Consider the following 14,295-nt stretch of genomic DNA (forward strand, 5'->3'; position numbering starts at 1 on the left):
TAGGTGGAGGGAAGTGAGGGAAATATGACCTTCAAGGAGGCTTCGTTGTGGTGGCTTTCCGTGCCTTGCCAACTAGCTCTTAAAATCACATTACTTCTTGTCCAACCTGGCAGTGACAGAAGCAGCGTCACAACTTCACCTCAGGTTCCCAAGCTGTGGTTGGTGAATTTCAGCAATGATTCTAGATAATAGCTCTCACTTCTCTCTCTCCCCTCCCCACTATCCCCCCATTCCTGGTTTTGCACTTCATTCTGTTTTCTACACCAGCCAACTATGGCATTTTGAAGCAGTCTACAGATTACAAATGAGCATCAGGGAAAGAATAACTGACATTTGTAGGGTTCGAAGACTTCTAGAAGTGATATGTGTATGAGGTGACTTAAGTGGGGAAAATCTAGAGGAACGTTCTGGCCATCAAAGCAGCAGGACAGGCCCAGAAGTGGGCGCACGTGACAGCAGCAGCACCTCGAGAGTGACATCACCCTGGGGGCGGAGTCGAATCATCCAGGGCCTTGTCTGCTATTGAGCTGCCCTCCCCTCTTCCCCACTGAATGCCGACGACCCCACCAGTCAAAGCCCCCTGAGGAAACAGAAATGCCCAGACCTCACAGAGAGGCAGAGCCAGGGCCAAACCTCTCGGCGGAGAAAAGGGCTCGGTCTTCTCTCTCTCTCCCCGCCACTCCCCACCCCCAAACGGTGGAGGGGGCGGGGGCGCGCGCGCTTCACCACGCACGCGCTCCCACGCACGCGCTCTCCCTCCGCGCTCGCGCTCCTCCCCACCCCGGCCCGGAGGGGGCGGGGCTGCAGGCGGCCTCGGAGGGTGCGACGCCCCCGGCGCGGCGGCGGCGCTAGCGAGCGGCCGGCCGGGCGCGGGTTGCTGGGTGCGCTGCTCCGGCGGGGCCCGCTTGCACGGCTGCCTCGTGCGAGCCGCCCGCCCGGCGGGTGAAGCTGCGAGCGCTCCGAGTGCCGGGCCCGGGGCCGCCAGCGCTGCCCTCCAGCCGCCGCCCTCCGTGCCTCCTTCGGGCGGCCCCGCCCCCGTTCCCATCCCCCTCGCGCTCACCTCCTGGCTGTGCAGCGCGCGAGGCGGAGCAAGTTGCCCGCCGCCGCCGCCGCCGCCGCGCTGGGCGAGAGCCTGCACCCGCGCCGCCGCTGACAGGAGGACCGCCGAGGGCTGCGCTAGCCGCCGGGAGGCCCCGCCGCGCCTTTCCCGGACGCAGACCCACAGCGGGCGTCGGAGCGCAGCGAGGTGCTCTGGGATCGCGGGCGGCGCCGGCGGGCGGCGCGGTCCTCACAGGAGACCCCGGGGACTCGGGCTTGACCCCGAGGTGCAGCGAACCCCCCTCAGAGCGGCAGGTGAGAGACCCCGGGAGCCTGGGAAGGGAAGGTTGCTTCAGTGACAGCGGCGTTCGCCTCCGACGCCTGGGCTCCAGGGAGAGGGGCGGGGGCGAGCGGGGAGGCAGCGAAATGGGCAGTGGAGTGCCCCCGGTGTCCAGGGCGTGGGGAAGGTTGGCTCCAAATGTGGCACTTGGGGCGGCTTCGGATGGGTCCGGGGTCGGTCACTTCGGTGTCACCGAAGGTGTCATGGAATTTGGTACCGAGAGAGTCTCCGGATGACGGGGACCCAGGAGGAGATGCGAGGCAGATTGCTAAACGTGGCAGGGAATGTGGTGCAGACGAGTTGTAAAATGTGCCCCCTGAATGCAGCATGAAAGTAGTTGTGAAATGTGCCAGGTAAGGCACAGGGTGAGTTGGCCTGTGTGGCGTTGAAATTCACGGTAGAAGTGTTATTAGTGATATTATTAATTTCTCTGGGAAAGAAGGCGTAGTCTAAGAAGAGATTAATAAGGCTCATAGCTAGATATTTTAACACAGGGAATCGAGAGGAGCTATGATACGCTATTTTTTGAGATAGAGATAGTGCCCACGTGAAAGAAACAAGCAAATTGTGTCTGGTTGTGAGATGGGAAAGAAAAAATAGGGCTAAATAATTCCAGGGTTTGCCGTCAGCGTGTAGAGCACTGATACAATTGTATCCTGTGTTGTATTCCAGGTGTGGAATGTTTAAAATGGTTTTCACCAAACATAAACCATGGTAATTAATATTAGGAAGAAGATTTGGTGTTTTGGGTGTCTTGCACTGTCTTCTCTGCTCCTCTCCAGGAAAAGGAAAAAAACAAACCAAAAAAAAAACCACACAAAAAACCCACCCCACATCTTGACCATAATTCTGAGTTCAAGACCATCAGGCAAAAGGACGTTTTTTCATAGGTGCCCCTTTCTTCATTTTTATACAGGTGAAAATTTCTGGAATGAGGAAAACAAAACAATATGGTGAACAAAAGGGATAAATTTTCAGGCATTTTGAGGGTTTGAAGCCAAAAGCTGTTGCAATGGCTAATTACGGTGAATGACGGTAGTGAAATATTCTTGATGTTGGGGTGGCAGAATAGGAAAAAAATTGAATACAGTAAATGTGGCATAAAAAGCAACAACATGGATACTGTCAGTGGAGCGCTTCTTGCAGCATTTCCCAGGTAGATCATCTCAGGAATGTGAGCACAGAAATGAAATATTAAATATTCTTATTCTCTCTCTCTCTCTATATGTGTGCGTGTGTGTGTGTATATATATATGTATATATATATCATTACCCACATGCTGCAAAACATTGTGACTTCCATTTAAGAAGAACATCTGTGTTTTGAGAGGATTGTCAGAACATAGCTGGAATTTCAGAAGTAACAAAAGACAGCTCCGTGGGCTATTTAATATAACTTATATACATTCAGTGAGTATATGTCTGTATAGTATGAAACAAGCAGAAATATCGGCATGTGTTCATTAGGGTATAGTTAATTACTGATGAGATTTTAGTGTCTTATGTTACAATTCTTGCAGAGAAACGGAGTTACTTGCCTGAATGTTGTTCTTATAAGAAGAACAGTAAGTAATTTGCCAGATAATTAACATTCGTACTGATTGGCTTCCTCCTGGATCCAGATTCAGCCATTGAGGGATCATTTGCTTCAAAGACAAAACTGGATTTTCCTTGGTGATTAATTTTGGGTTTTAGTCTTTTCTGTTGATATGTCTCTCACCTTGAGGCTGTGTTGGGCCTAAAACATAGAGGAGAGGGCCTGAGGAGAAGAAAGAACAATTCTGTTGGGTCTTCCTGTTTTGTTCTGACTGTAAGCCATATGTACTGCCACCCCCTACTGTCTGTAGGAGGAGGTGTCACAGAGCCCAGTTCTTTTCTTGTTATCACTGCCCCCTTGTGTAAGGGAAGAAATTGATAGTTGCACTTTGGAAAACCGCTCTCCCCAGATTGTTCTTGATAAAGTGGTTATGTAGATTTATAATCACCTATTCAGAGTTGCAGGGCTTTAAACTTACTGTCAGTCAGGCTTCAGGCTTAATGTCTATTTTTAATAGTATCTAATTTTAGCCAGTAATTCAAATTGCTAAGAATGCTTTCAGTATGTTTGGGAAGAGGGTACTACTAGTAGTGCTAGTAGTAATGGCTCACCCTTACATAGCACCTACTTTGCGCCAGTCCTGTTACACAGGTTTTAATCAGTTCCAACACCCTACAAGGTATGTACTGTTAATTTCCATTTTACAAATGAGAAACTGAAACACTGAGATGTTAAATAGATTAGTTAGTTAGCAAGTGGAAGAGCTGAGTTCCAATTCAGGAACTCTGGCTCCACACTCTGTGCTCTTCGTAGGTATACTATAGTGCCCTCAATCAAATTAGTATTGACGCACATCATGAAAATGCAGGTGCCCATCATAAAAAAGCAAATACTGTAAGACGTGGATAGGCCCAAGTAGGTAGTAAGACACATAAATGCTAAGCCTACAAATACACCAAAAATACAGTTACTTACAGTATGAACATTTCTCTTTAGGAATTTATTTTTGTAATTTATTTCTGGGATTACGAGTAGAGGAGTATCAGTACTTTTTATGTGGTTAAGGTAATATTTGTGATGGAGGTTGGTTTTGGGGGGATCTTTGGAGGTAGAAAGTTTTACTTTCAGGTAGTTTGGTGTGTATGTCTGTGTGTGTATGTACACGTAGTGTGCAGGAAAGGTTTAGTGGTGCTTTTAAAGAAATAATATATAGATCTCTGTGTAGAGCTATAGAAATTGTTTTCTACAGAAAAATTATGTTCCTACCTACTTACATTTTTATGATCTCTATTTTAAAAATTTTAAGTAATTATTTATTTACTGGCCACACCCGTGCCCCCTGCAGTGGAAGCGCAGTCTTTTTTCTTTTTTTTAAATAGAGCTAACCTCATAATAAACTTTTTAAAAAAAATTTATTTAATTAATTTATTTTTGGCTGCGTTGGGTCTTCATTGTTGCGCACTGGCTTTCTCTAGTTGCAGCGAGCGGGGGCTACTCTTTGTTGCGGTGGAAGCACAGTCTTAACCACTGGATCGCCAGGGAAGGCCCTATGATCTCTATTTATTTAAAAAAATAATTAGCAAAAATGGATTAGATGTATATGTACTTTTTACCTCTTTTTCCCAACAAATATTTGCTCAGATTTTTCTTGCACTTAAACATTGTTTTATAGATATCGACTACATATGAAATAATATTTATAAAAATGTGTAAAGTACAGAAGACTAATAATGCAGCCAACACTTATATACCTTCCACCCAGTTTAAGAAATGGAATATCACCTCCTATACCTAACAATTATTTTCTTCTCTTAGTCAAACTTTGTGCCATTCTGTGAATCACATATGTCATGTAATCAAACACTTCCTTCATTTTTACATACATTGGTTGATAAGGCAATTTACTGATTATGGCTAAGACTTATTCATGTATGTTTATATATTTTAGTTTATTTAATAAATCATCATAGACTCAGATCGTGCTCTGTATTTATATTGGTTGATGGTTCATTTTAGCATACTTATAAAACCTAATTTGTTGTTTGCATCTTTATCATAAAGTTTTACTAACATGGTTAAACAGTAGTAGATTTATTTCCCTCTTCTGTCATTGATTCTTACTGTCCCATGCTAGCTCTCTAGCTTCCCCCGACCTTCCTCATAAAGGCCTTTGTTCTTTTAGTATTTTCTGAATGACTCTGTGTGCATTGTTTTGAATGGAGAAGGAAGTAGGCCTAGAAAAGAGTATACTAAACCAGTAGTTCCAAAAGGGGAATTTTTTTTTTTTTTTAAATCATCACCTTTTTTGACCAGGATTCTTTATTTGTTTATTTATTTATTTATTGTCTGTGTTGGGTCTTCGTTTCTGTGCGAGGGCTTTCTCTAGTTGCGGCAAGCGGGGGCCACTCTTAATCGCGGTGCGCGGGCCTTTCACTGTCGCGGCCTCTCTTGTTGCGGAGCACAAGCTCCAGATGCGCAGGCTCAGTAGTTGTGGCTCACGGGCCCAGTTGCTCCGCCCCATGTGGGATCCTCCCAGACCAGGGCTCGAACCCGTGTCCGCTGCATTGGCAGGCAGATTCTCAACCACTGCGCCACCAGGGGAGCCCCCCAAAAGGGGAATTTCAAGGTAGTTGATACTGATTAGATATAAGGAAGAACAAGTATGATTAAAGGAATGCATCAAAATTCTCTCCTTGTCATATTAATTCCTCTTACAACAGAATTAAAATTGAATCTCTGAGATGTACGGATTGGGCACACTAGTTGAACTATGTTGGATTGTACTTATACAGGATCACCAGCGTTAGCTGTAATATTTTTATTGATGGTACCCAGATTTTATTTCAAGGAGCTAGAATAAGCGGTTGCAGATGGTTGTTTACTTTTCTAGTACGAGTCTGATCGAGGTAACAAATGTTATAAAATAGTTTGGAAGTTAGTTTAATTATTTGGATTTTTTTTTTCTCAGCATTGTCGTATCTGTTGAGTGCCTGTAGTCATCAAATACGATTGTCATTTGGAGAGAAGGCACTGTGTAAATAAATAGTTTAGTCTTTGTTATAATACCATGAAAACTACCACTTGGTTTATTTGAGTGGTATCTTTTGTAATAACTTGTATTAGATGAAGATTGTTTATGATTTAAAAAAAAATGAGTCGAGATGTGTGTATGGTGATCGAGAGACTACATCATGACCTTGATGAATCTCTAAAAGTCTGTGGAGAGAAATAGGTTACAAGAAGAGCTTAAAGAATTACAGCTATATTTCCCCACCCAACGGTCCTTTTTCTTTCTTTTAGAGGATATTTTTACCTTGAGTATTTACGATTCAAGATAATATTAGATGGGGCTTCCCTGGTGGTGCAGTGGTTAAGAATCCGCCTGCCAACGCAGGGGACACGGGTTCGAGCCCTGGTCTGGGAAGATCCCACATGCCGCGGAGCAACTAAGCCCGTGCGCCACAACTACTGAGCCTGCACTCTAGAGCCCGAGAGCCACAACTGCTGAGCTCGTGTGCCACAACTACTGAGCCCGCGAGCCTGGAGCCCGTACTCTGCAACAGGAGAAGCCACTGCAGTGAGAAGCCCGCTCACCACAACAAAGAGTAGCCGCCGCTCGTTGCAACTAGAGAAAGCCCACGTGCAGCAACGTAGACCCAATGCAGCCAAAAATAAATAAATAAATAAACAAATTTTAAAAAGATAATATTAGATGGAGAACAAGCTATTTAGGCCTGGGTTTTAGAAGGCTAAAGCAGGTTGAGGATGCAATCAGTGAAAGAAGTTTCTGGTAGGGATCTTTCATATTCTAGAAAGCTCTAAGTAAATAATTATAATACCATAATTTTTTTCTGGAAACAAATTTCTTTTATTAGGTCAATTTATTTTATTTACAGAATCCTTATAAATCATTTGAAAGCTATGTTTGTGGATGTTATAAGTATCAGGTAAGTTGCTTTTTTATGGGCCGCACATTACAACGGTATCTTGTTATTTTCAACTTCTGTTTGTTCTTGAGTAGTTAAGGGTAAACATGACTAAGTTTAAGAGGCAAAAGAATTAAGTTGGTGTTAGTCGTAATCACACCCTTTCTTTACCCTTTCCTTCCTCATAATATTAATTTCTGCCTTTATTTAGTGCATGGTATATCTTACCTCTCAAATGCCTTTCTTTTGATCGGAACTTGAGAGATTCTGGTGTCAGTTATTTAAACCAAGTAGTTGCGTTATAGTGAATAATATTGTTGGTATGTTTTTAAAAAATCTAATTGCCTTAGTAATGATTTATCTGGCAGGCTCATCTTATGCCTCCTTATGACACCCATATTATGTCTAACTGAAGAAGTTTCTGCCAAAATACATTATTCGATTCTACTTTTTTTTCTCAGAAGAGGTATCCCAAGTGGAGAGGTTTTGGAGCACAGCATGTAAGAGAACATTTTTCTTTGTTTGCTCCGGTCTCAGTCTCTCATATACTTACTTTGTATAGAAAAGGTTGTGTGAAAAAAACATTGATTTTTGTATATTAGTTTATTATACAGACACATTATGTTTAAGGTATATGAGTTGAGTTAGATTTGTTATGTTGGAAAAATTGGGGGAGTTTTATGCAGTATATTAATACATTAAATCCTTCACTTAAATATTTACTGACCACTATGTGTAAGTAGTTACCTTTACTACTGTAATCTTTCAGTTGAAGGTAGACATATCATATTCTTCCTTAAATAAAAACTGAATTTGTAGTTCAGAATTGTGTCCTGGGTATTCACTCTACCTCTAGGAAAAATATAGTTGAAAAAATATTTTAAAGTTTGTCACTTTCCTAAAGTTTCACTGGCCAGTGTTGATAAATTTTACTTTCTTCTTTAGATGGCAAAGGTATCATGAAAAGAAAAACAGTGACTTATGTATTTCTTTTTATAAATATCAGCAAGTACTACAGACATAAAATTCAGAATGAAAAGTATGTGAGCAATAGTAATGGAAAACTTTTGTTATTCCAAGCAGATGTCTTTGGACCAGGTAGCCATGCTTGTCTGTAACACCATGCTTGCATTATCGTATATGATTATATCAGATGACATATCTGATCATAGAGATGAACAACATGAAGAGATATGGTACCAGTTTTTTATTGCTGTGGAAACTCCCTTTCCCCACCAATGGATCTAGCCTTATAAGTCGATTCGTTAGTTATTAAATTTGGAAATGGGAGTGGGTGTGTAGATACTGTGATTTATTCATTTAGACAGGAGCCTCTGCCTCACATCTCAGTAAATTCCCTCCGCCTAAATGAAGGAAATCTCTTTGTAACCCTTTGTTCCTAATCTTGTGTTGTGAGGTCCCACAATTTCTAGCTCTAATTGCTGAAATTTGATAAGGCAAAACTAAGGAAGCTTGATGGGTATTTGTACTCTAGAATTCTGTTTCTGTTCAAATTCCATGGAATCCTGTAGAGCTCCCAAAGATGTGAATTAGGGTGAATGAAGGTAATTAGCTTTAGTAGACACGTGGGATGTAGACTTACTACACACTCAAATGCTGCTTCAGCGTCAGAGAATCTTAGCTCTTCCTTTTTAGGGATTTAAAGAGGAAGAGAGACTTCCTTTGGAAGCTGTTATTCCGATGTTGCTATATTGTAGGATGTGACAATACTGTTGTTTGGTTGTAAGTAGCTTTTGAAATTTTACAATCATGAGACCCTTTGTATAGTAGAGAGAACATGAATTTGTGAGTTTTTGAATCATGAAAACAGGTTGAGATTATCACTCTGTCACTTACTAGCTGTGTGAGGGGCTAAAACCTCTCTTGTAGGGTTTCGATGATGATAAAATGAAATAATGCCAGTGAAAAATCCTTAGGACAATGTCTAGTTCTTAATAAATGGTAAGTTTTATTAGGTTTTGGAAAGTGTCCTGGATTTCTGTTTCTTGATGTGTGCTTCACATAGCTCCGCCCCACAGTGTTTTACTAGCATTGTCTGTCCAGCTTTTCCTTGTTATTTTGTCTTTTCAGCCTAGCAAGGTATTTAAAACAAAAAACAAAAAAAACCTGTGGTAATTCGGCTACTCATTAATTTTGTGTCTTGAAATTTTCTTTTATGAAGGATTTGATGAGAGCTGAGAGGAAAAGTTCTTGAATAACTGTAAACTTAAAAATATAAACTCTCAGGCAGACTCCTAGTATGCGTTTCTTTTTGCACTATTTCCCTTTAAGTACCACAAACTTGCAAAAAATTAATTTTTAATTTCCTCTATAAAATAGCAAACTTCAGCACTTCTTGAGACATTGAGCCCTTTGACAATTTGTTTTTCAATTTGATCATGTGAACATTTTCTACTTTTACAAACATTTCTCATTTTTGTGAATAACTGAAGCATTCTCTGTTTGATAACTTTATCCCCCACTCACCCGCCACCATGCGCCATGTTGTTAGCTTTTTGTAATTTTTCTTTTTTAAAAATTTGTAAGTGACAGTCATGGTGGTTGATTGTCTTTTGTGATCTGCTTAATAAAAAGGACTTGTCTATTTACAGTGTAAAATTATACATCAAAAGAAGTTTGCCCCTCTTTCTTTAGTATAACAAGCTAACTATCAAAATCTCACTTTCTTCCCAAGCTTCAAGGATTTCTGTAACATTTTGCCCATTTCTGCTAATCTGTTTACATATCATGCGAACAGTAATTCACTGACTATTTTTCTTTAAATGGACGTGACTCACTTTATCTTAGTTTTATTCTTGGTCTTCGTAATATCCATGAACTGATCAGTTTGTGCTAGTTGTAAGATAAAAACTAGTTCATCCTGAAGACATCTTGCTTAATGCCTTTAGGAAGACCACTTATATGCGACTTTGGTTCCAGATTGGATTGTTTTGTATTTTTAATCCATTCTTTTTTTTTTTTTAACCTTTTAAAAAAAAATTATTTATTTATATTTATTTTTGGCTGCATTGGGTCTTTGTTGCTGCGTGCAGGCTTTCTCTAGTTGCGGCGAGTGGGGGCTGCTCTTCCTTGCGGTGCGAGGGCTTCTCATCGTGGTGGCTTCTCTTGTTGTGGATCACGAGCTCTAGGCGCGCAGGGTTCAGCAGTTGTGGCACGTGGCCTCAGTAGTTGTGGCTCACGGGCTCTAGAGCACAGGCTCAGTAGTTGTGGCGCATGGGCTTAGTTGCTCCCTGGATGTGGGATCTTCCCAGACCAGGGCTTGAACCCGTGTCCCCTGCATTGGCAGGGGGATTCTTAACTGCTGAGCTACCAGGGAAGCCCCGGGATTGTTTTGTATTTTTAAGTAAATGAACTTCATAATGATTCCTCTCCTTGTTTTAGATAATGTAATTCTATCTTGTCTTTGGATGTATTAAAGATAGCCATTTATTAGTTGTTAACAAATGTTAATTTGTCATTAATTATAGTAGATAACTGGTATCTCTCCCCTCCCCCCCCACGCTTCTACTTTTTAAAAAAAATTACAAAAGTATTTCTCTGCTTGCAACCACTAAAATAAACAAACCAGGGGTGAATAAAGAAAAAAATAATATTTTCCTTTCCTTCTCCACTTTTCCCTTGTTGGTTTAGCCAGCATTAACCAACACTTTGAGTGTTGAGTTTTTTACCGTCTTTCTCTTTGCTCAAAAACCTTTAAGCATATATATATATATATATATATATATATATATATATATATATATATATACACACACACACACACACATACACACATATATAGGCTTTTTGTAACTTGCTTTATTTATTTAAGAATATGTCATGGCTGTCTCCAGTTTAGTAAATGGAGCTCTAATTAATTTTAAAAAGCTGAATAACATTCCATAGCATACTACACCATAATTTAGTCTGTTGTTCTCCAACAGATGGATGCTACGATTGTTTTCATTTTTTTTCTCTATTATAAACATTAGTCCAGTCTTACTCATAAGTAGACAAGCAAACATTCTAAATAAAATATTAGCAAAATAAATCCAGCAATGTATATAAAAGACAATATATTCCAGGAAGGCAAGGACGGTTAAATATTAACGTAATTTGTTATGTTAACAGATTTTGAGATTAAAAACTGTATGATTATCTCTCTCTTTTGGGGTGAGTTGGGGGACTTTGTATTGTATTTATATAAAACAGCAAAAGGAGATGCCTGCGGACAGTAGTCTAAGTTTTGTAGAATTCTTTGATCCTCAGAGTTGATAGACAAAAACCTTTTTTTCTGGATTCTTTGGGAGGACTCTGTGCAACCTGGGCCTTGGCTCTCACCTTTTGGTTGCTAAAGCTGGTACTCTTGACAGTATGAAAATAAGCATACGTCTAGAAGCTGGGATGGATGATATGGGTGAGCCTGTCCAATTTAGGGCTGGCACTTTTTAAGATCTTGTATTTGATTACTTTGGGCTTAATGAGCACCTCATTGGCCTCTGTATAGGTGCTCAGTGTCTTGAAAATGTTGGCCTGAATCTTTTTGAGGCCTTTCTTGTTGTGCTTGTTGGCAAAATATACATTCCTTAGGATCTATGTTTGCTGAAGTCATTTCTAGGACTGGTCGTATATGATATTGTTATTGGATTTGGCCACATCTCGACTACTAGCCACAACTCTGGGAGTGGTGGAGACTGGAAAAAAGAGACCCATGACTATCTTAACAGGTGCTAGAAAAACATTTGATAACATTTTGGAGTAATTTCCTCAGAGTGGCATAATTTCTGAATCCTTGCTTAAGTGAAGATGCCTTTCTTTTCTCTTGATCAGTAAAGGGTATCTTGGCTGGATATAGTGTTCTTGAATCATAATCCTTTTTTTTCCTATACAGCATAGACACCTTATACCACTGTCTCTAAGCTTCTTGTGCAATAGATAAGTCTGATGCCAGTCTGATTCTCCTTTCTTTTTAAGTATCAATAACTCGTTCTTTATCTTCTACACAAAAAGTCTTGCCACCTTTATGTGCCCTGAGATTATCAGGTCTAATCTCATTATGCACTTTATCCTTTTTATATCATGCTAAACTCAGTACTGCCAGTTCATCGCTCATTTTCTGGAGTTAATTCCTATCTGTATAGTTCTGTATTTCTCCCTTTCTGACTCCAGTTTTTCCCTTTTTTTTTTTTTTTCTTCTTATTCTTTAATGTTTAGTGATAGTAAAATCATTTTGGTCATTCTGAGTTGATATTCTCAGGTACACATTGTGCTCTTTCAAAATGTAGTCTCAAATATTTTTTTATTTCATCAAAGTGTTTTTGAATTATTGTTTTGACTGTGTTCTGTTCCTTGCTTTGATTTTCTTCTTCAGGAGTTCCTATCAGCTGTATGTTCAATCTTCTTTGCCTGTCTTCAGTATTTGTCACTTTTTCTCAAATCCTTTTTATCTCTTTTTTTGAGTTTAAATTTTTTTTCTCTTTTTTACCTTCTATTTTTCTTAAGGGACTGTCTTTTTATTTACTCTTGTCTTCATTTCTGGAATGTGTCTTTCCTTTTATTTTTAATTCTTACCTCAGTTATGTCATCTCATTTTGAGTTTTTATAGTTCTTATATTTGTTATTCTTTCATGTCTTACGTCATTTTCTTAAGGTCTTTTAGCTCATTCTGAAATAGCATGTTTTAATTTTGATCTGTTATGTGGGCATGTCTTTCTGGCATACTTTCATTGTCTGCAGGGATGTTATTCCACTTCATATTCTCTCTTTTCTTGTAACAACTTTATATGGGATTGACCTTGATACGTTTCTGTGACTCAGTTTTCCTTGAACTTAGTTAAATGAATCTTTTAGAATGTGGCTGGGTTCAGGAAAGCTGCTTCTTTCACTGAGCTTTTTCTTCTGTTGTTTTTGTGTAGTGTTAAAAAATATGGCAGCTTGCTTTCTGAGATGTCCTGGCTTTATTCTCCTCCAGTAGTTTCGTCTGGACCTTCTCTTTCCTTCATCTCTCTTGCCTGATCTCAATTTTCATCCCTTTATGATTGTGAAACGCTTCTCTGTGCCTTCTGGGTCTCATTGTCAGTCATCTGCAAAACTCCCTTTTATCTTTAACCTCTTCTCTAAACATTACTACCTTCTTGCTCTAACTGAAACTTACCTCTCTGCTGAGGGCACTTACTTCTCTTGGAGAGTTCTTAAGTGGTGGTTCCTCCTGGTGAGGTGGATTAAATATTCTCTTTGCTTTTTCATATTTGCTTCTAGACTTCTTCTGGGCTCACTGCTAGTTTCCTACTACTCCAGCTGTAATTATTGGCGATTTCAGTATTCATGCAGATGATCCTTCTGACATTCTGGTCTCTTGACTTCCTCTCCTCTACTCAGCCATTCACTTCTATGGCATGTCCTGTGCAGATGTTTTTAAACTCTCAGTGCATCTGCATTAACTGGGGAGCTTTGACAAACTACAGATGCCTAGAACTTACTCCCAGAGAGTCTGTTTTGCCTAGTCTGAGGTGTGGCCTGGGATAATATTTTTAACAGTTTTCCAAGGTGACTTTAATGTGCAGCCAGGATTGAGAGACACTGCCCTAGAACTTACTACCCCAAAACTACAACTTTCTATAATATCAGTTTCTGGCATTTTACTCTCCAATTACCACCTCCATTTTTTCAGGCTCATTTCTTCTAGTACCCAACAACCTTAATTCCTTGATCTCACAGGGACCTTTTAATTTACCACCTTTTCAACTGTTCTTCAATGCATTCATGTCCTCACTTTTTTTTTTTTTAAACTAGCTGAATTCCCGTAGTCCATCATTACAATTGCTCTCCTGCCTCTACCTCAACCCCCTTGATTTGACCTTTCTTCCTTGGTTGTTCTTGCCTGGTTAAAACTAAGTCTACTTATGTTACACCTGTATACTTGTAGCTGAATGTGGCTGGAACAGAACAACTGTGTTGACTTTAAATTCTTGGCCAGTACCAAATGACTTTAAATGCCTTGCTTAGTGCTGCCAAGCTGTCCTACTGTATTATTCTAGTTCTTCCATACTCCTATTCACTTAGATGATCCTATCCTTCCCTTGCACCCAAATTTTCCACGTTTCTCTCTTTCAGCTTGTGACTTTACTTTCTATTTTACTAAGAAAACAGAAATAATCTTCTTACCACCTGCATACCAGTGTTACTGTGAATTAATTGTCTTTTCCTCTCTTGAAGGCCATTCCCACCAATTGTCCATTAGAGCTCACCCCTTCTTGCCTTCTCAAGGACATTCTTCCTGTAATTCTTCTCTGTCTCTCCTTTTCTGGATTGCTGTCAACAGAATAAAAACATTGTATTGATAATTCTTTCATCTTAAAGAAACTCTCTCTTAACCTTACTTCTCCTTCCAGCTACCACCCCATTTCTTATCTCATTTATACCAGACTCCACAAAAACAGTTGTCTTTGTTCACC

General features: G+C 40.2%; 1 protein-coding gene across 7 annotated transcripts in view; it reads left to right on the plus strand.

Moving 5' to 3' along the window:
• The first annotated feature begins 820 nt into the window (after positions 1-820).
• The window catches only part of TANC2 (tetratricopeptide repeat, ankyrin repeat and coiled-coil containing 2), a 360,962-nt gene continuing 347,487 nt past the window's right edge, over positions 821-14,295 (plus strand). For 6 of the 7 annotated variants that reach the window (XM_057535645.1, XM_057535646.1, XM_057535647.1 and 3 more), the window contains exon 1: positions 822-1,353. The gene's annotated coding sequence lies outside the window, so the exon portion shown is untranslated. Of the gene's footprint in view, positions 1,354-14,295 lie in introns of all 7 variants that reach the window. The other variant, XM_057535654.1, reaches the window with a different exon arrangement.

Source organism: Balaenoptera acutorostrata, chromosome 20, assembly GCF_949987535.1.
Source record: "Balaenoptera acutorostrata chromosome 20, mBalAcu1.1, whole genome shotgun sequence".
NCBI classification, from domain to species: domain Eukaryota; kingdom Metazoa; phylum Chordata; class Mammalia; order Artiodactyla; family Balaenopteridae; genus Balaenoptera; species Balaenoptera acutorostrata.